The sequence below is a fragment of the Hibiscus syriacus genome, unplaced genomic scaffold (genome assembly GCF_006381635.1).
Source record: "Hibiscus syriacus cultivar Baekdansim isolate YM2019G1 unplaced genomic scaffold, ASM638163v2 tig00110332_pilon, whole genome shotgun sequence".
NCBI lineage: Eukaryota > Viridiplantae > Streptophyta > Magnoliopsida > Malvales > Malvaceae > Hibiscus > Hibiscus syriacus.
The window spans coordinates 248691-270407 of NW_024062688.1; the positions used below are offsets into that span (position 1 = coordinate 248691).

The window sequence follows — 21717 nt, forward strand, 5'->3', positions numbered from 1 at the left end:
AATGCACCACTCTAGGCATGGTCATGGGTCGGGTCAGATTTTTGACCCACCCGAACTCAATCCAAAAAATTAAAATCATCCACTTGTACCCGACCCGAGTTTAGGAGGATCCCAGAATTATTTTTTAGATCAAAATCCGACCCGATATATGTAATTTTTTATTAGGTAAATAAGGGCACAATTGAAAAAGTAAAATAGAAAAAGAATTATTGCATTATCCTTAAACTTATCACGAATAATTATAATATGACATTGAGTCAGATTAGGTCAAAAAATTTTCATCCTAAACCTAAATCCGACTCCACCTTTAAAATATTTGACCTAATTCAAATTCAAAATTTTAAAACAAAAATCCAAACTAATTAAGTCGAATCCGGGTCAACATGAAATGATCATCCCTAACCATATCATTAACTGGAAAACTAAAGACAAAGTGATCATTTTATAATAAATAATAACATTATTAATCATTTAAAGATAGTAACTATAATTTACTTTTAAAAATAATTGACAAAATAATATATATATATATATATATATAAAGTTCTTTAATGATCATAGGGTAGTTTATCTTAATTTTATTAAACAAAGTCCTTAAAATTAACTTTACATCACCTTATAGACTTATATCATATTCATATTCGAAATATTATAAATTTCAAAACTTTATAATTCATCTTATATAGATTTTGACACACTCATAATATAATTTTAGTAGTCTTTTTCTCATGTCTATTTTAATTATTTTTTATATTTTATAAGCATATTTTATTCATATACATTCAAAATGATGGAATTCTATTATTATTTTACTATTAGGTACACAAAGAATAAAAACCCAATGGTGGTGGGTGGTGTGGTCCAATATTGCCTTCCTAAGAAATTACCACTTTGCCTGAATTGTAACTACCGGGACCCTAATTGAAAATAGTTCACTTTCATTAGTTAAATACTTTGTTTTCATACACCCTTTGTGAAATTTCCACATTTCTTTCATGCCAAGGAAACAATCAAGGCACACCATGAATGAAAACTTCAGCTACAATTCATCTACAATTCATCATTAAATGATTGGAAACTCAGTCCAACCTCTAATCACAAGTGGCCAAATTCCATTTTTAATTATTGTATTATGTATAAGTTATCATTTTAATTTAATATTTTTAGTTCTTATATCTTTTAAAATTAAAATTACGGTCCTGACTCGAATGATGGTCGTTAAATCTATTAGGTCAACTTTTTATTTGTTGTTTATGATACATAAGTTGTATTTGTGTACCATACTTTGATCAGTTTTAGCCCTGTAATTAAGTCAAATTGTTCTCGTGCGTTTGAGTGAATATTAAAATTTTAAAATCTAATAAGCATAGGACTAAAATAAACTAAATTATTAGGACTAAATCTACAAATTTTGCATAATATAGAGACTAATGATCAGCTAAAATCTTCGTGTCAAGAGTGTCATACATTAACCTCCTTTGAGTTCATTGTTCTGCCTTTTTTTAGTATTTTCTTTTGCTTTGATCAGCTAAAATTTTCGTGTTTGCATATTTCATAGACCAATATGAAAAATAAAAATCCACATTTGATACTGTTTGCAGATTGTACATACATGACATGCAGCGAGCCCCTAACATATACGCCTCTCGGATCACCTTGCGGTTGCGTCTGGCCGATTCAAGCTTAGCTCCGGCTCGGTGTCGCAATATACACGATTTTTCCTTTGGTTTCAGAGTTGGCTCAGGAAATTGCTGCTAGTGTCGGACTAAACCAGCGCCAAGTTCGGATCATGGGAGCAAATGCAGCTAGTCAGGAGCTAGATGAAAGCACAGTACTCATCGAGTTGGTTCATTGGGAAGTCAGATTGACAATGCAACCGCATTAGTAATCTATAAGAAATTTGGGAAAGACAGGTCTTTGTAGAGGCTTCTCTTTTCGGTCCCTATGAAGTGGTGTATGTTCTCTATCCAGGTTGTCGTAACCGGTTTTCGTCAGGGCACGAAATTTTTACTTGGCGGGAAAAGTGATGTGAATAAATGGTTTTTAAAATAATTTGGGAGTCGCCATCGGCCTTTTGAGTCAGGTAGGTCGAATACCTTAAAAAAATATCTTTTAAAAGAGTATTTAAGAAAACATCAGTTAAAAGATAAATTGATCTGCGTTTTAACCAAAAATTCATTCTTTTTAATGATAAAAAAAGGATTCGTGGTCGGTTACGTTTAGGAAGGATTAGCACCCCTACAACGCCCAAATTGGTACTTTTTAATTATAAATTGTCTCTATTATTAGAAATTTAAAATTCAAATATATTTAATTTATAATCCTATTTAATTCAAATATTTTAAGAAATATATTAAACATAAATAAGATATTTACTTATTTAGAAATATCAGAAAAGGACTTCTAGGTGCCTTAAGACAGCTCTTTTCTTTGATATTAATAAATATTAACAGTATAATAATTTAAATAAAATTAAATTATAATTTTTATAATATTTAATTTTAAAATACCAGAATAGGACATCCAGTTGTATTAAGACTGCCCTTTCTTCGATATTGAAAATAAATAAATATTAAATTGATAAAAATAATTATGTAAAAAAATATAAATATTATTTATTATATATTTATATGACTATATAATAATAATAAAATAATATTTAAAAATATAAACAAGTAAAATTAAAACATAATAAACATAAAAATACAATTAGAACTATATATTTAAAAGCAATAAAACTTTATAATAGATGAAAAATATTTAAAATAGTGACTAAATTATAATCTAATAAAATTAAATACCTAATTCATAATCAATTATTTAAAAATAGTGGCTAAACATACTATATTACCTTTATTAATGTAGTGACTAAATAAATATTGAATTCAAATATTAAATTAAAACAAATTAAAACATGCTGTTTGTGATTAAATAATAATTACTAAACTATAAGGGACTAATTCAGTATTCATCCTAAATATATAATATACTGGACATGACTGAAAAAAATAAAATAAACTTCGAAGACTAAATTATAATAGGCAAAAATTACTTTCAGTGACTAAATTGCAAGGTATACAAACTTGGAGCACTGCGGACGGGGTTTACCCTTTATGAAATTACAGAAACACCCTCCCCCAAAATGGCGTCGTTTAGAAGGGTATTTAAATACCCTAAACGACTGGCCCTTCGGGCCAGCATCCTCATTTCTTCTTTCTCTCTTCTCTCTAAGAGAGAGAATTTTAACTCTCTCGCCTCTCTCTAAAACTGAGAGAGAGACCACGCCAGCAGCTGTGCTCCGGCGTCGGCAACCACCGCCGGCCACCGCTGCCGGTGGCCGAAAAATTTCAAAATTCCCAAAATAAAGATCAGAACGTCCTTAAGATGAATCCGATGTCATTTTTCTCTTAAAAGCCTTGTAGTTACCTAGATCTATAGAAATACTCTCGGTATTTCAATTTCTTTTGCGGCGTGTGGAGGTTCTGACGACGGCGTAGCTTCCTCGGTGGTAAGTTTTCTCCCTCTATTCTCTCTTTGCTTTTTGATTTGTTGCTATGGGTTTTGTTTGGCTTGCTGTTGTGGTCTGTTCGGGTTCTTGCTCTCATTTCTGTTATCTCCGGTTCTTCCTCTCTGTTTTTTTTATTTGCAGGTGTGGTGGCTTTATAGCCACTACCGAGGCTTTCGTCGGACCGGTCCCTTAGAAGCTTTCGGTGAGTCCATAACTATGGTGGTGACTCACCATAGGCAACAACGTGGACGATCAGAGTCGTGGCAGCAGAGCTTCTAGAGGCTTCGACGGCGAGGTGGCGTGGCACTGGAGTGTCGACAGCTGGATGTTGGACCACATGGCAGAGGCAACGGCTGGCCTTCTGGAATCTTGGAGGCGCTGGGTCTAGGGTTTAGAAACCCTAGTTAAAACCCCAAATTAGTTTAGGGTTTAGTTGGGCTATCTGGTTGGGCTTCCACATTTGTAATTGGGCCCCGATTTTGGCCTGTTTGTAATAATAATTTTAATAATAATAATAATAAATAAAATAATAATAATAATATCAATAATAAAAAATGGGTAAAAAATTAGTACTTCAGCTCTCTCTTGCTCATTCTTGTGTTAATAAGAATAGAGCAAAGACGAAAAGATAATAAATTTTTTATCCATTTGACTTCACTTGATTATGATGGCAATGTTGAATAATTTCTTCTTTGGGATTAGTTCTTCTAATTATGAACTTTTTCACTGGGGATGACAATTTATCTCCTTCTGTGATAATCTAGCAGAGGTTGAACAAGCTCTTCTCATTGTGAACTTCTTCTTCTTCAGATGAGTTCTTCTCATTATGAACTCCTTCTGGAAATGCTGATGATGATATATCTCCTTCTGTGATAGAGTCATGCAAAAGGTCGAACAAGCTCTTTTTATTATGAACTTCTTCTTCCTTCTTCAGATGAGTTCTTCTCATTATGAACTTTCTCTGGAAAAGTTGATCCATCGAGTAATAAATTCAAACTAAAAGTTGAACAAATTCTTCTCATTATGAATTTCTTCTTCCTTCTTCAGACGAGTTCTTCTCATTATGAACTCTACCTGTAACATCCGCAATACCAGGTTAGTGACTAAATTGAAAAGTTTCAGAATTTGGTGATCAATTTAGGAAAAATTGAAAAGTTTAGGGATTTAAAGTGTAATATTTTGATAGTGGATAAATGGTAATTATGGAAGAATTGAAAGGGTATTATGGTCTTTTTATGTAAAAGATATTTATCTCTTATTTAAAGAGAGAAGCTTATGGGTGAGGAAGAGTCTGGAAAGCTTCATTCTTCTTCTTTCTTCTTCCCGTTGGTTTACTTCATAAGGATGAGTTAATTTCAGCTTCTTAATTCTTGAATTTATAAATTAGTTTTGATTCTTTGGGTATTAAATAAGCTTAAGGAAAGCTTATATGGAATTTAAACAATAAGATAAAGGAATTAAGAATGAAATATGAGTTTTAAGATGAAATTTTGATATGGTATGGTTGTTGAAGTTTTATGGATGAATTTGACTTGTCATCAATCTAATTAAGAAGTATGAAGTGTTAGAATTGGAATTAGAACACATTGAAAATAGTGTGATTCTTGAATGCCATGTAAATGAGGAATTTTGGGTTTAAAGAAGTGATTATGGAATAGAAATGAGTTTAAAATGTGTATGGAAGTTAAGAATATTAAAGGAAGTAAAATATGAAGGTTTAAGCTGAAATGAAGGGATTTTCGAATTCAAAAATATGATTTATGGGCAAGGGGAATCGGTACCCATTCAAGGGGAACCGATACCCCTTCAAGCGAATAAAATTTCCAGAATGTCATGGGGGAACCGATACCCCCACAGGAGGGAACCGATTCCCCCTAAAGGAAAATTGTAAATATTGGTTAATAAGTTCGTTTAAGTTGCTAGTATCAAATTACAAGGTGTAGGTATCTAATAATTGTCTTAAAATGTATAATTATGTAGATTCAGAGCCTAAACGAGTTCCGGAATCATTGACAAATAAGATCGATAAAAAGGGAAGATAAGAGATTGGATGGACTAGTGAGGCCAGTGAGTGCATACAAGTTAGTTATGATGTTTAATGGAAATAAGACTTGCGACGAGTCTATTTCCTATATTATATGCATTAATTATGATCATAGGCATATGTTTGATTGGGTATATGTGATATATTACAATATGTGTTAAATGATTGTGTGAATATATGTATTGTGATAAGTATAGGAATTAATATGAATGGTCTATATGATTGCATGGGAATATGAAATAGGTTATATGATAAGTGGCCATACATGTTAATAGTATAAGTGATCAATTATAAGAATTTATAATAGATTTATATGACTACATGAGAAGGTGATGAGTTAAATAAGATTAGACTATACATAATATGAGATAATATATTAGTGAAGAGAATTGAGTATAAATGATGATACCAAACCATAAGGTAAGTATTTACTTATAGGATAATATGATATTATATGAATATAATATATAACTTTATGAGGAAGAATTGGGTGTTATATGATTTAGGTATGAAAATGATCTATGCGTAAGTATATTACGTGATTATGTGACTATGTGTGAAATAGAGTAAACTAGGTAAGTATAAGATATTAAATATATGGCTATGGAACAAAGTATGTAATAATACAATGTTATTTGATTTATGATTTTGATATGTGCATGGATACATGAAATGGATATAGGTTATTATATGTTACATGATTATATGCATGTGTGATATATGCTATGAGACATGCCCAATATGAAATGAAATAAGCCAAGTGACTATATGAAATATGTGAAGAAGCTATGAGATTATATGAACATTGATATGATATGGAATACATGGTTACACATACATATGGTATGTGACAGAAGAGAAATGACAAGTAGTGAACTGTTAAATGACAATGCCCATGTTATGTGTCATGAGAGCTAGGGGTATAGTTGGCATGCCAAGAGTCGAGGGTCTATGTGGTCCTTCGAGACATATATGTATTCTTTGGAACATGTGTGAAGTCTGGTGAGACACATACTTGATCCCTAGTATAGTATATGATTCTTAAGGAATGATATGTGGTCCTTCGGGATTGTGGTCCTTCGGGACATATATGTATTCTTTGGAACATGTGTGAAGTCTGGTGAGACACATACTTGATCCTTGGCATATAGATTCTTAAGGATGATATGTGGTCCTTCGGGACATTGTGGTCCTTCGGGACATATGTATTCTTTGGAATGTGTGAAGTCTGGTGAGACGCATACTTGATCCCTAGTATATGTATATGATTCTTAAGGAATGATATGTGGTCCTTATGGACATTATTATATGGCACTACGGTGCAATTCTACGCGGAACTACGGTGTAATTCTATGTGGCACTTCGGTGCATTTATATGAGCTGTGGTGACATCGTTAGTGCACAACCTCCATAAACTCACATATCTATAGTTCTCACATATGTACATGGGCTAATCCAGAGATATAAACAAATATGTTAGTGGTATAATAAATGTTATAGAAATGATATATGTGTGGTGTATAGTGTTTGATTGAAAAGGTTAAGCATAAAAGTATGATTACATGATAAACTGTTAATGATGGTATTGTATGTATGTATTTACTGTAATTAATCTGATATGATTTTTATGATACGAAGAAAGCATGTAATTTGGTATAACATGATAAAACATAACATGCTTGTATTGATATATGTTATAAAGTGCATTATAAGTTTTTATGCCTCACTAAGTCTTCGACTTAGCGTGTGATTGTTTCACACGTAAGTTTCGAGAAGAGTAAAGAGTAATGTGGAGCAAGACAGGTCAGTTCTCCTTACCAAATGTCAGATCAGAAAATATATGTATTGTTTATAGAGTGTAGTTGCCATGTAGTCTAAAGATATAAATTGTATGAACTCTGATATTTTGTAAACGTTTTGAATAAGTTAAATGTTATCAAAGTTTTTAAATTACTCACTATTTTATACGAATAAATGTTTGAAAAGTCAATGTGACACTTCGGACTCGTATCCGGGTCGGATACGGGTTGGGGGCGTTACACTACCTGGCAGTGTTGATCCATTAAATGATGAATTCAAACAAAAGGTTGAACAATTTCTTCTCATTATAAACTTCTTCTTCCTTCTTCAGATGAGTTCTTCTCATTATGAACTTTCTCTGGAAAAGCTGATCCATCGAGTGATGGATTTGAGCAAAAGGTTGAACAAGCTCTTCTCATTATGAACTTCTTCTTCCTTCTTCAGATGAGTTCTTCTCATTATGAACTTTCTCTGGAAAAGCTGATCCATCAAGTGATGGATTTGAGCAAAAGGTTGAACAAGCTCTTCTCATTATGAACTTCTTCTTCCTTCTTCAGATGAGTTCTTCTCATTATGAACTTTCTCTGGAAAAGCTGATCCATCGAGATGGATTTGAGCAAAATGTTGAACAAGCTCTTCTCATTATGAACTTCTTCCTTCTTCAGAAGAGTTCTCTCATTATGAACTCTGGCGATGTTGATCCATTAAATGATGAATTCAAACAAAAGGTTGAACAAATTCTTCTCATTATGAACTTCTTCTTCCTTCTTCAGATGAGTTCTTCTCGTTATGAACTTTCTCTGGAAAAGCTGATCCATCGAGTGATGGATTTGAGCAAATGGTTGAACAAGCTCTTCTCATTATGAATTTCTTCTTCCTTCTTCATATGAGTTCTTCTCATTATGAACCCTTCTGGAAATGTTTTAAGAAAAAAAAACATTATGCACTGTAGGGCTTACAGCTGACCCGAAGGTTTTGAAAACATCAAAAAGCTCCCGAAGGCTTTTTGGAAACATCATGCATTGTAGGACTTACAGATGTGAGAAATAGTTTACTAAGTAAGAAACTATGAAAATCGTTTTCTCATTATTTTTCAAAATAACATGTTGATTGGGTAACATGCCCCAATCTCAAGATAATGCTCATTCTTGTGGATTGCGTCCATCTCTCTTTCAGATGTTTGCATGATTCCTGCATTTGAGATTTTGAATTCTATCTTCTTCTTGTAAGGTATTTTCCATCATGAATCTTCTTTTTCATACGAAAATCTGGAAAAAAAAACCTTATGTTTGAATGCAATCAAATGTATCAATGTAATGCATTGCTATTGTGCAAATGATGTTCTTATGAATGGATAAATGTTGATGGAATCTTCATTTGACTTTTAAAGTGGTGAACTCGGTCTTCCTTCACCTCATCATTTATTTTCAGGGTTACCTTTGGAGTGTAGCAACTTATGCTATCAAGCTTTCATTTCTGAAGAATTATCTGATCAATCTGCATATTGTATCTCCGTGTCTTCTTTGCTTCATGAAAGTCTCCAGAAGAAATGTTTCTTTATGGAACTCTTGTTGTAGTCAGAATTATGACTTGATGCCCATTTTGTCTTGGATAAAAACCAATTGCTTGGACTTGTGCAAAATCCAATAAAGCTTTCATCTTCGAAAAGAGAATTTATCATCTTAAAAGAGAATTATCATCTTTGAAGAGAGAATCTATCATCTTTGAAGAGTGTAGATGTAGATATGCCTGACTCATCAGAGATTAATTAGAAGAGCAATGTGTGTTCTGATTTGACTCTGAAATACATCACAAGAAGGATTTATCCTAATTCCTTTCATGTCTTCACTAATCAGATCTTGAATAAGGCAACTTGGACCATATCATATTGAGATTTAACAACATCATGTCGTTCAACATTTAGTTGGCTCCATTAATTCTTGTTGTTAAAATTTTTCTTCCCTTCAATGGAAAGAAATATTCATCATGTCTCATTTCTAACCTTGGGGTTGAAGAAAACAAACTTCATCTGGATCCATAAATGGAAATACCATATGATTGCAACATTGGTTCAGTACCAGAATAACTGGTTCGTAAAACATTTGACAACACATTCATCATTTCTATGGTTATGCTCAGATGTTTGTAAAGTATTTGACAAACATTCATCATTTCTTGTGACTTCTGCACAGATTTCTGGTCAGTGAAGCTCTTTGCACAGTGTTCAAAGCTTTTGTATGATGTCACAAGACCTCTTGAAAACAAAACTCAGTGGAATACAAATGGAATGCTGGCATGACCAAAAAATTGGTCCATTCACAAGATATGCTAATGTCGAATTGATAAGAGATACCAATTGATCTTGATATCATCTTGGGCAGGGAAAGTGTAATACGATCATGTTTTTTTCCATAATGAGTGTTGTAAGAAATGAAAACACATCAGCTATAGGAGCCATGTATAGAACGATATCCATGAAATTCTTGTCGCTGGGGATGAAACGCCCATGATAAAACCAAAAGAGATGAAAACTCCGTTCACCCTGGTTGGCAATGATAACACCAATAACAATGGGAGTAAGGGTAATGTAATCTGAGCCTCTTTATTCAATGTCATCAAGCAAACAACAACTGATGTGAAAAACAACTTCTTAACCTCAACATTATGGTTGAAACTAACTGCCAGGAATCTTAAAGAAATATTTTCAATCATCACCGACACACAAAATACAAAATTCAAAGATGAGATTTTGAGGAATTGAACCCTGGATCGACTGGTTTGCCTGAGGACCATCTTTATTCATGCAACCATGATGTAGATTAACAAAGAACACACTGCCTAATGAATGAAGCAATTATGTATAGTCAGCTCGACTGTCACTGTTTCACCATTTTCATTCTTCATATCTTTATGTTCATTAGAAAATATTTGTTCAAGTCAATGATCTCGACACAGGGATGATATGGGCCTTCAGCATGCCCCAACATTGGCTAATACAAGTGTTCAAAATGCATCAACAGTCTTGATTCTGATTGAAAGGGGCTTTCAGCATGCCCCAACATTTTGCTGATATAAATATTCAGAATACTTCAATATTCCTGATTCTGATTGAAAGGGGTTTTCAGCATGCCACAACATTCGCTTCTTGTTAATTTGAGCCTTCAAAAAACCCCACATGGATCGTCTGAAAGAACCTTAAAATGCCCCAACATTTGCTGATACAGATGTTAAAAGTGTGCTCAAATTATTTCTTGTTGAGATGAGCCTCCAAGAAGGCCCAAATATTCATATTGTTGTGAGCCTTCAAATGCCCAATATTCTATTCTGGTTGAAATTGGCCCTCAGATGTCCCACATGGATTGTCTGACTTGGGCCTTCAAAATGCCCCCAATATTCTAATTCTGGTTTATTTCAATGTCTGTTTGACTTGAATCTCATGATCTCTATGAGGTCCAATTTGACAATGCATTGTTATGGGTACATGTGGATTTATTCGTGCCCCAAATCTGTTTATCTTGAATGCTCTCATTATGGTGTCACTAAACAGCAGTGTTGTCAAGTAACTGGAGGAATTCTCTTCACGTTGTCACAGACTTAAGAAGCAATCAATCATTTTGACAGAAACATCTGAGATATGTGCCTCTTCGAATGAGGTGACCATTTTCTGTCTGGAGGGATTTAATCAGACAGAGTAGTAAAAATAGCTTGGTAATCCGTTCCAGGCTGACACAGTGGCTTATCATCTTCAGTGAAGGCCATCTCTGAAATATACTTTTCTGTGGGAGAAACCAATTTATGCAAATAGTAATCTGATGCAATAGCAAGACTACATTACAGTGGTACAGGCTCTTGAAAAATCCACACCCATGCAACATGTTGATTCTGATAACAACATCTGATATGAAGTGATCTTTCAGGATGATTTCACAGATATTGATAGTTCTTCTGATATCGAGGAAATCCTGAACTCTGATTCTGATGAGGAGAATAAACTGTTATACTTGACAAAAATGGGATTCTCAGAGGCTGAGACTTCAATAACCATGGAGAGATGTAGTCCAGATTCATCAATTACAGAATTGACAGATTTTATATGTGCTGATCAACTGGCTAAGGCTACTGACGCACTTCTTATGGTAGAAGATAGGAAGTCATTATGCAATGATCCCAATTACAAGCAAAGGCGAAACTTGGGCTATGATTTTTGAAAAGGAAGAAGCAGAGGAAGCTTGAAAAGAAGCTTAATGAAGACGATCATGCAGTTCATCTTTCAATTCCAATGATTGGTTCTGGGGTTCCTACCGAACCAGATCAGATAACTCAAAGAACACTTCCAGAAGATGCTATTGGGTCTCCTTATTTCTACTATGAGCAAATTCATCTATCAAATCTAATGATTGGTTTTGGGGTTCATACCAAACCAGATCAGATAACTCAAAGAACACTTCCAGAAGATGCTATTGGGTCTCCTTATTTATACTATGAGAACGAGGCACTTACTCCAGTTGGTTTGGACTGAAATATCACATTATTTATTCGATGTAGAGCCAGAATTTGTAGATTCGAAGCATTTTCATACTGCTACACTGAAAAGGGGCTATATTCATAATCTGCCAATTGAGAACAGATTTACTCTTATCATGTTTTCTCCACACACTATACATGATATTTTTCCATTGACAAAGAAATGATGTCCTTTCTGGGATCCAAGAACAAAGTTGAACTATTTACAAACATGTACAAGAAGTGCCAAATTGACAGAAATGATCTGTAAGGCTCTTGAAGCATATGACGATGAGCCACCTTCGAGTGTCCAGAAGTATGTTCTTGATTAGTGCTGAAAATGAAATCTGGTATGGGTTGGAAGGAATAAAGTTACTTCACTTGAACCTGATGAGGTGGAAATGCTTTTAGGTTTCCCTAAAAACTATACATGAGGAGCTGCTAGAGACAAGTTCCCCAGTGATATCAATGTCCTGTCTCTTTTCTCTGGAATCAGTGATGCAGAGATTGCCTTCTATTGTCTTGGCATATCTTTGAAAATAGATGTGTACGAACTGAATGATAATCAGTTGGAGCAATTGATGAATAGATTTGTCGAATTCGACCTTGTTGTCGGTGGCATCCAGCGTAACAACCTTACTGGAAGAAATAAACATCATCAGGATGAACTAGAAGATTTTTGTTGGTGCATTTTCTTGCAATGACTGCTATGACAACTGTATCTTCTGCTGCTCCAATATATCCCACTTTTTTCGAATCATGGAACGGTTTAATTGACAATAAAACTGGTCATCTTCAACTTTTGGAATCTTGTAACCAATGTTACCCTATATAAAAGGCCTATAAGGGTAGATTCTGTTCCAATGTCTTATTCTGTGACATAAATCCTCAAATTCAAATTCAGCAATCTTCTGAAGGACATAATGAATATCATCTTGACAAAGAAAGTGATCGGCATAGAAGAAGCAGCAATGATATATCAAGACTTGAGCCATCATCACGGTATAAACAGAGTGCAGATAGTGACTTGTTCATGGCTCTATGATGTAATCTTATAGAGAACATGAATTGATGGTTGGGAAAAATAATTTGTCTGGTGATGCTTATTGACCTCAACATGAGATAAACAATAATCTTTCTTGATGAGCTGCTAATAATGTCATAGGAGAGTGTCACAAGTTCAATTCTCCAGACTTTCTGGCTTCTTGGACCACTGGCTTTCAAAAATGTGAAGTGCTTCATTATTCTGGCCTCGTTCATTCTTTTGTTTCTACAACAGAGGTAGAATAAACAACAATTGTTTCAATGACCTTCCTCATTTGAGACTGTCCTGTTTGAAAATGTTTTTTTCTTCTCTTTTCTTTATCGAAGAATGAAAGAATTTTGCAAAGTAATGCACTTCTCAAGTTCACAATAGAATCAAATCATAAATAATGAGTTTAATGATATCAAATAAATCAACTACACTTTTAAATCATTCAAAACAAAAATCATAGTCCTATAGCAAGTGTCAAAAATATTGACTGATTTAAGGTATAGGTTGGTTCTGGTAAAGTAGGTTCTTTCAAGTTGGTTCAGTATGTCACTTCGGGCTTCCACTAACTTGAAGAAATGGTTGTTATGCTCATCTTGTAGAGATACTTCTTGATTCCAGAATCTCAGGAACGTCTTTGAGATGTGCGGTTCATTTAAGAGCTTAAGATCATCTCTTATGTCGTTTGTTGCACCATAATATTCGAGCCGCCTTTTCAGGTTTTCAACTCGAATCCTCCCTTTGGTTCTAAGATGTTATTTAAAAATTTATATCTTGAACCCTCCTTTTATCATTTTTCATATCAAGCATTAAAGATTTTAAAAACCAATTTTTGCAAATAAAAATCAATCTTGAGAGGCGGAATGAATTCTGAAGATATTCTCTTTTACTTAGAAATCCATGTATGATTAAAATGGACTTTTCAGGTACGTAACGTAGGCCATGGCTTATGGTTACGAAAGAAAGGGATAAAAAGGCCCAAATAAGTGTTTAAGGGTAATCAACCAAGGATCAATTCATTTGATGCCATCAATCTTGTTTTGTTTGACTTGGATCTGCCTTGCTAGGGATTTTTCCCTCATCTGGATCCCTTTAGACTGCCAAATTTTGGATGCATTTCCATTTTCTCATATCTCCAGCATTTCTTGCTCTTCTTGTTTGTACTTGATCAACCTTGTAACTTGAGGCTCAATAAGTCACCCATCTTGATTCAATTTTCCTTCTTCTTTTTTCCTTTTTGTTTTTGTTTTTTTCTTCTTCTTTTTTTCTTCTTCTTCTTTCTTTGCTGGATGAGTATAATACTTCAATTTCTTTGAGCACCTCCTTTTCTTTTTGCATTTTGGAGATTTTCCATTATTCTTGATTGGATTGATTTTCAAGCACTGTATTGACATACCTTGTAATTCAAAACTTTCTTGACTTCATGGAAACTTGTCTTCGTAATAAAACTGTATTGACAATCTTTATTCTTGTGAGCAAATATCCTTCACTTTACCCCCCCAATGTAGAAGGTGATCCTTGGTTAGGGTTGAATCAGAAGAAAAATCATTCAGGCTCAAGTGGGGACAACAAATGATATATATATATATATATATATATAAAAGGATAAATGAAACAATGTCGTTCATCATCTCATACACAGAAACCTTTGTAAAAAGAGGTATCTCCAGGGGGGATGAATATTCAAGATTAACTTTATTTACATGAAAACAATGTAATTAATGCATGATATATTTATTTCAATCAATCACCTCTTCTTTGAGTATGTCCCAATCACTTGAAATCATCTTCGATAAGTTGGTCCATGATGCCTCATCTCATCTCTTCTTGCAGGAAAATTCACGGATAACTGAAAGTTTGGTTCTTTTGAGGTTTTTTTTATGATGGCATTATATTTGGAAGGTCAAATGTGTGACTTTTGAGGTCATATATATAGTGGAAGGGGTAATATCATAAATCAACCAACTCTATCCGAGAAAGGTAAACATCTAGGGTTGGTGTCTCAAAAACAGGTAGAGACATTTCTTCAGAGTCTCAGATAAATGTACGGTCAAAATTTGGTTTTAGTAAGGATCAAGTAATCGGCATTGGATGGAAGGTATAATTTTATCACTTGCCAAAGATATAATTCTTGAAAAATTAAAAGAATATTTAATCTACTTGATATCAATAATCTCAAGATTAAAAATTGATTCCTTGCTCATAACCATAAAAGCAACACACATTTATTATTGCACAAAAGCGGAGAAAAGAACAAAAAACAAGTTCAAACAAGATGCTGAAAATAGAAAGTACTACAGTGGTAGATAACACTTCCACTTGTTTCTGCATCATTACTCCTCTAATGTTGGGTGTGTACTTAGCCCAAGATTTTTAATCCTTATTTGCCCCCCATTTATTGATCATTTCTTGTGTCAAGACTCCCTTGTCGACGAGCGTCTCTATTTCCTTTAACAATGACCAACAATTCCATGTTGAATGTCCAGATACCCCCAAGTGAAAATTACAGAATCTATTTTGATCATAGCAATGGGCATAAGGCTTTGGTGACACCTTCACCAATCTTGGTGTAATATGACCTTTAACCAAATGAGGTACAGGTCTGAGATAGATTCTGAAACACCTTCAGAGTTTTTCTCGCTTGCGAGGCTATCACCTTCTTTGATCATTCTGAACGACTGAATGCTCTCATGTTATCGAGGGGGTTCTGGGTGCTCATTTCAGCTATAATTGGGGTAGTGTTCACCAGACTCCTTAGATCGCCCCTTGGGACCAAATCTTGAATCTGTCTTGAATTACCATGCTCTCTAATAGGTTCTTGATCATCAGACACTATCACATCGAACTCATCATTATCATTCAGAACCTTATTCACAGCCTTCACAGCGGGATCCTTTAAGGGTTTCTCTCATGGAGTAAAACATTTATCAGGTCCCATCAGTTTTGTCATTTGCTCTTTTGAATCATTATGGGAATTTTTTACTTGATCAATCATCTCTTGTTGAGTCTGATAAGTTGCTCTTGTAGTTCTCAATTCTATCAACCCTTGCTAAAATCTCATTCATGGTTCTTATCCTTGTTTAGGAAGACCAAGTTAGCTCACTTTGATTTCAGAAATTCTGTCATGGAATCCTCCACGAATTACTCTCATGTTTTCATGTTTAAATGTATGTAAAATAGTTTAAAACCAAATGTAATTATGTAAAAATGAAAATGTAAATACAAACGTAAAAAATGCAAATGTAAATGCAAATGTAAATATGTGAATGTAACAATAAAAATGCAAATTGTATAGTACAAAAGCAAATATAAAAGTATAAATGCACAATGAAAAATGCAAAGATGCAAAATGCAAATGCATGTATGAAAAGGTGTTTACTCAAGAGTGATCATCTTAGAACATATTTCATTGAACACAAAAGTTTCAGTACATTAAACAAAACTTTACATATAAGGATATCTTTCACTCCTAACTTCTCCAAAGCCCAGTTAGTTTCCATTCATGCTCAAAAAGTTGAGTCTTCAGTCTGCTTCATCTCCTTGTAAATCAGCTAATCTATTACTTAAGAACCATATTATTGTCTGGACTGTAACTTCTTCCATGACATTCTCTTTCATCTTCTGTGTCATTTCTCGGAGTGCTCATTTTCCCTTGTAAGAGAACCTTTTGTCCAAGAAGTTCTTGAACAAGATCTCATATATGTTGCAGTTCTTTTTCAGCTTGGTGACCCCTGTGATCCACTCTTCTGGGGTGTTTCCTATGCCAGCATTTCGAAAGGCTTGACTGATCTTCTGGAAATATTCATGCATGGCTTCCATTTTTGTGCTCAATTTCTTGTTTTGATCCTTCAAGTCCTTCAAATAACATGCTTGAGCTTCATAAAAACCTCCACTACTCTGAATGCCCTGACTGATGCTCTTACCATAGACTGCTTTTGGTATCAATCTGGTAGGATCTTTGTGTAATACTTTTGGTATTAATATAACCGATTCTCTGTGTGCATTGCTTGCTTCTATCCTCGAAGTTTCCTCAGGATGTCTTTCCTTGGCCGCATCATATTTTGTTTGATCATAAAACGTTTTGTCCATTTACGATTTCTTTCCAATATGATGAACAGTCTTTCCAATAAACACCTTTTGGTTATGCCATGATCATGCAATGCAAACAAAAGAAATCAATATAAACAAGTTTAGAGCAAACAATATGTATGAAAAAAATGAGAAGTGAAAAAAGAAATTGGTTAGTACCAATTAATGGAAAGAAAAGTCTATCTATCAAGGTATAAATCTTAACATCATGCTTTCTAGTTCCATGCTTTGTTTGGAAAAATTAACCTAACTGCATGATTTCTAGTTCATATGCATTTATTCAGAGAGGAAAATAATAAATTAAATAAATTAAAAGCTAGAGCTTATTTCTCATTTGTGTACACCTATGACCATGGTTTCAGTATTGTCTTAGATTAGGAGAATTTCTAGGGTTTATTATATGCAGGTTTTTAGTTCTAAGAGTAAAGGTACTCGAATTGTCCTTGTTGATGCCCCTTGGGCTATCAACCTCAATCCTAGTCCATTACAGACTTAAGCAGATCGAGTTCAATTCGAGGGGACACATTTCTCTATGCCTGACACGGAGAATAAATTCTCACGGAGACATAGAGCATATGAACCCCGAAAGTTACTTGCTAGGTCTGACACGGAGAATAAATTCTCACGAAGACGTCGCTTTCACTCCCACTTAAAAGGGACAAGCTTGATTAGAAAGCTTATGTTATGGAATGCAAGTGTTGTGTGTGAGGAGAAATATTCAAACCTCTAACAAATAAATAATAAAATTTAATATTTGAAAATAAAGCATTAATTATAATAACATATAAATATTATGAAAATAATAAGTATATATATAAAAATTTTGAAAAGAAAGAATTAAAAATTAAATATATAAATTTTTTTCTAATTAATAGAGACAATTTATAATTAATTTCAAAGCATGACCAGTCCCCAGCGGAGTCGCCATGCTGTCGTAACCGGTTTTCGTCCGGGCACGAAATTTTTACTTGGCGGGAAAAGTGATGTGAATAAATGGTTTTTAAAATAATTTGGGAGTCGCCATCGGTCTTTTGGGTCAGGTAGGTCGAATACCTAAAAAAAATATCTTTTAAAAGAGTATTTAAGAAAACATCAGTTAAAAGATAAACTCATCTGCGTTTTAACCAAAAATTCATTCTTTTTAATGATAAAAAAAGGATTCGTGGTCGGTTACGTTTAGGGAATGATTAGTACCCCTACAACGCCCAAAATTAGTACTTTTAAATTATAAATTGTCTCTATTATTAAAATTTAAAATTCAAATATATTTAATTATAATCCTATTTAATTCATATTTTTAAGAAAATATATTAAACATAAATAAGATATTTACTTATTTATAAATATCAGAAAATGACTTCTAGGTGCCTTAAGACAGCTCTTTCTTTGATATTAATAATATTAACAATAATATATTTAAATAAAATTAAATTATAATTTTTATAATATTTAATTTTAAAATACCAGAATAGGACATCCAGTTGTATTAAGACTGCCCTTTTCTTCGATATTGAAAAATAAATAAATATTAAAATATGATAAAAAAATTTATGTAAAAAAATATAAATTATATTTATAATATATTTATGAATATAATAATAAAAATAAAAATAATATTTAAATATAAACAGTAAATTAAAACATAAATAAACAATAAAAATACAATTAGAACTATATATTTAAAAGCAATAAAACTTTATAATAGATGAAAAATATTTAAAAATAGTGACTAAATTATAATCTAATAAAATTAAATACCTAATTCATAATTAATTATTTAAAAATATAGTGGCTAAACATACTATATTACCTATTTATTAATGTAGTGACTAAAATAAACATATATTGAATTCAAATATTAAATTAAAACAAATTAAAACATGCTGTTTGTGATTAAAATAATAATTACTAAACTATAAGGGACTAAATTCAGTATTCATCCTAAATATATAATTATAATGGACAAGACTGAAATAAAATAAAATAAACTTCGAAGACTAAATTATAATAGGCAAAAATTACTTTCAGTGACTAAATTGCAAGGTATACAAACTTGGAGCACTGCGGACGGGGTTTACCCTTTATGAAATTACAGAAACACCCTCCCCCAAAACGGCGTCGTTTGGAAGAGGGTATTTAAATACCCTAAACGGCTGGCCCTTCGGGCCAGCATCCTCATTTCTTCTTTCTCTCTTCTCTCTCTAACTGAGAGAGAATTTTTAACTCTCTCGCCTCTCTCTAAAACTGAGAGAGAGACCACCGACCGGCAGCCGTGCTCCGGTGTCGGCAACCACCGCCGGCCATCGTTGCCGGTGGCCGAAAAATTTTAAAATTCCCAAAATAAAGATCAGAACGTCCTAAAGACGAATCCGATGTCATTTTTCTCTAAAAAGCCTTGTAGTTACCTAGATCTACATAAATACTCTCGGTATTTCAATTTCTTTTGCGGCGTGTGGAGGTTCTGACAACGGCGTAGCTTCCCGGTGGTAAGTTTTCTCCCTCTATTCTCTCTTTGCTTTTGATTTGTTGCTATGGGTTTTGTTTAGCTTGCTGTTGTGGCTGTTCGGGTTCTTGCTCCGTTTCTGTTATGTCCGGTTCTTCTATCTGTTTTTTTTTGCAGGTGTGGTGGCTTTATAGCCACCACCGAGGCTTTCGTCGGACCGGTCCCTTAGGAAGCTTTCGGTGAGTCACCATAACTATGGTGGTGACTCACCATAGGCAACAACGTGGACGATCAGAGTCGTGGCAGCAGAGCTTCTAGAGGCTTCGGCGGCGAGGTGGCGTGGCACTGGAGTGTCAACAGCTGGACGTTGGACCACCTGGCAGAGGCGACGGCTGGCCTTCTGGAATCTTGGAGGCGGCTGGGGTGCTAGGGTTTAGAAACCCTAGTTAAAACCCCAAATTGGTTTAGGGTTTTAGTTGGACCATCTGGTTGGGCTTCCAGATTTGTAATTGGGCCCCGATTTTGGCCTGTTTGTAATAATAATTTTAATAATAATAATAATAAATAAAATAATAATAATAATATCAATAATAAAAAAATGGGTAAAAAATTAGTATCTTCACAGGTAATATGCAGTATTATGTTCAATCTGATAATTGATCGGTCTAGATAACTTCATTGTCTGACAGTGTGATTTTCAATCTTCGTAGGTTTTCCACCTTCTCCGCCTGTGGCACGTTCAAGTGTTTCGGCTATAGATGACGGGCCATACTCCGGTAGTAAGAACCACAGGCAAGCAGCAAAACCGTTAGGCGTTTATGTGTCTAAGAAGACGAGAGACGGCGTTACACGAGGCATAATTGCTGTGATTATTCTATCAACTTTTTCAGCCTTTGTTGTATGCTCCCCCGGAATCATTTGGCTTATTGTTTCGAAGTACAGAGCTTGTGTCGAAGAACTGGAACATATACCACAAGCTATAACATCTTCTCCTGCAAAACCACCAAGTACTTTAGTAGGTGCTGCATCAATGGCAATTGGTGCTAGTGGGACGACATATACAGGATTGGCAAAGAACTTCACATTAAGCGATATAGAAAGAGCCACCAATTGGTTCGATGATGCAGGGGTGATCGGCGAAGGAGGTTGTGGAGTTGTCTACGGAGGTATATTAGATAATAGAGTTGCAGTTGCTGTCAAAGTACTTAAGAGGATAGATCAACATGGCGAACAAGAGTTCTTGGCTGAAGTCGAGATGCTTAGCTGCCTGCACCATCGGAATCAATTTAAAATGATCGGTATTTGCACCGAAGGAAATAGACATTGTCTTGTCTACGAACTTGTACCAAATGGAAGCCTTGAGTTCCATTTACATGGTGAACATACATCTTCAGCATAACTACAAATTACCTTCATTACAGCTTAGAGATTTATTTAATTCTCTGTCCGAATTCTCTCAGGAGTCGACAAGGAAATCGGTTCACTCGACTGGGGTGCTCGAATAAAGATTGCTCTCAGCGCAGCTCGAGGCTTAGCGTATTTACATGAAGACTGTAGCCCCAGGGTTATACACAGAGACTTCAAGTCCAGCAACATCTTGCTAGAACATGATTTCCCACCCAAAGTTTCAGATTTCGGGTTGGCTAGAACAGAAATGGATGAAGGGAACAAATATGTTCCAACACATATAATGGGAACATTCGGGTATGAACAATAGGGCATTAAATCAGTCATTTCGATCTTTTCCGACAAAGCTTATTCGAAACTTATCTCATTTTTTTCAGTTACTTGGCTCTCGAGTATGCGATGACCGGATACCTTCATGTCAAAAGTGACGTTTACAGTTACGGTGTGGTCCTACTCGAGCTCTTAACAGGGAGGAAACCTGTGAACTTATTGCAGCCACCGGGACAAGAAAATCTTGTTGCAAGGGCTCGTCCACTCCTTACGGACAAGGAAGGTTTAGAAATAGTCATTGATCCATCCATAAAATCTGATATCTCATTCAATAGCATTTCCAAGGTAGCGGCGATTGTGTCCATGTGCGACCAGCCGGAAGCATCTAATCGTCCTTTTATGGGCGAAGTTGTTCAAGCATTAAGGCTAATATGGAATGAACTTGATGAGATTAGTGGACGTTCGAGTGAGCTTGCATAAGCCTCAGAGTCATTTCAGATATCAATGTTTGCATCGAATCACTTAAGTACCGGACCGGTCGTTGAGGAGCCAGAATGTTATGTATTGAAGAGAAATAAAGAAGATTACGAGAATAGAGATGATAGAAGAAGAGAGAATTT

At 34.4% G+C, this 21717-nt stretch overlaps 1 pseudogene; it reads left to right on the forward strand.

The window, feature by feature from the left end:
- The first annotated feature begins 1564 nt into the window (after positions 1-1564).
- LOC120119176 lies at positions 1565-21577 on the forward strand (annotated as a pseudogene).
- The last annotated feature ends 140 nt before the right edge of the window (positions 21578-21717 follow it).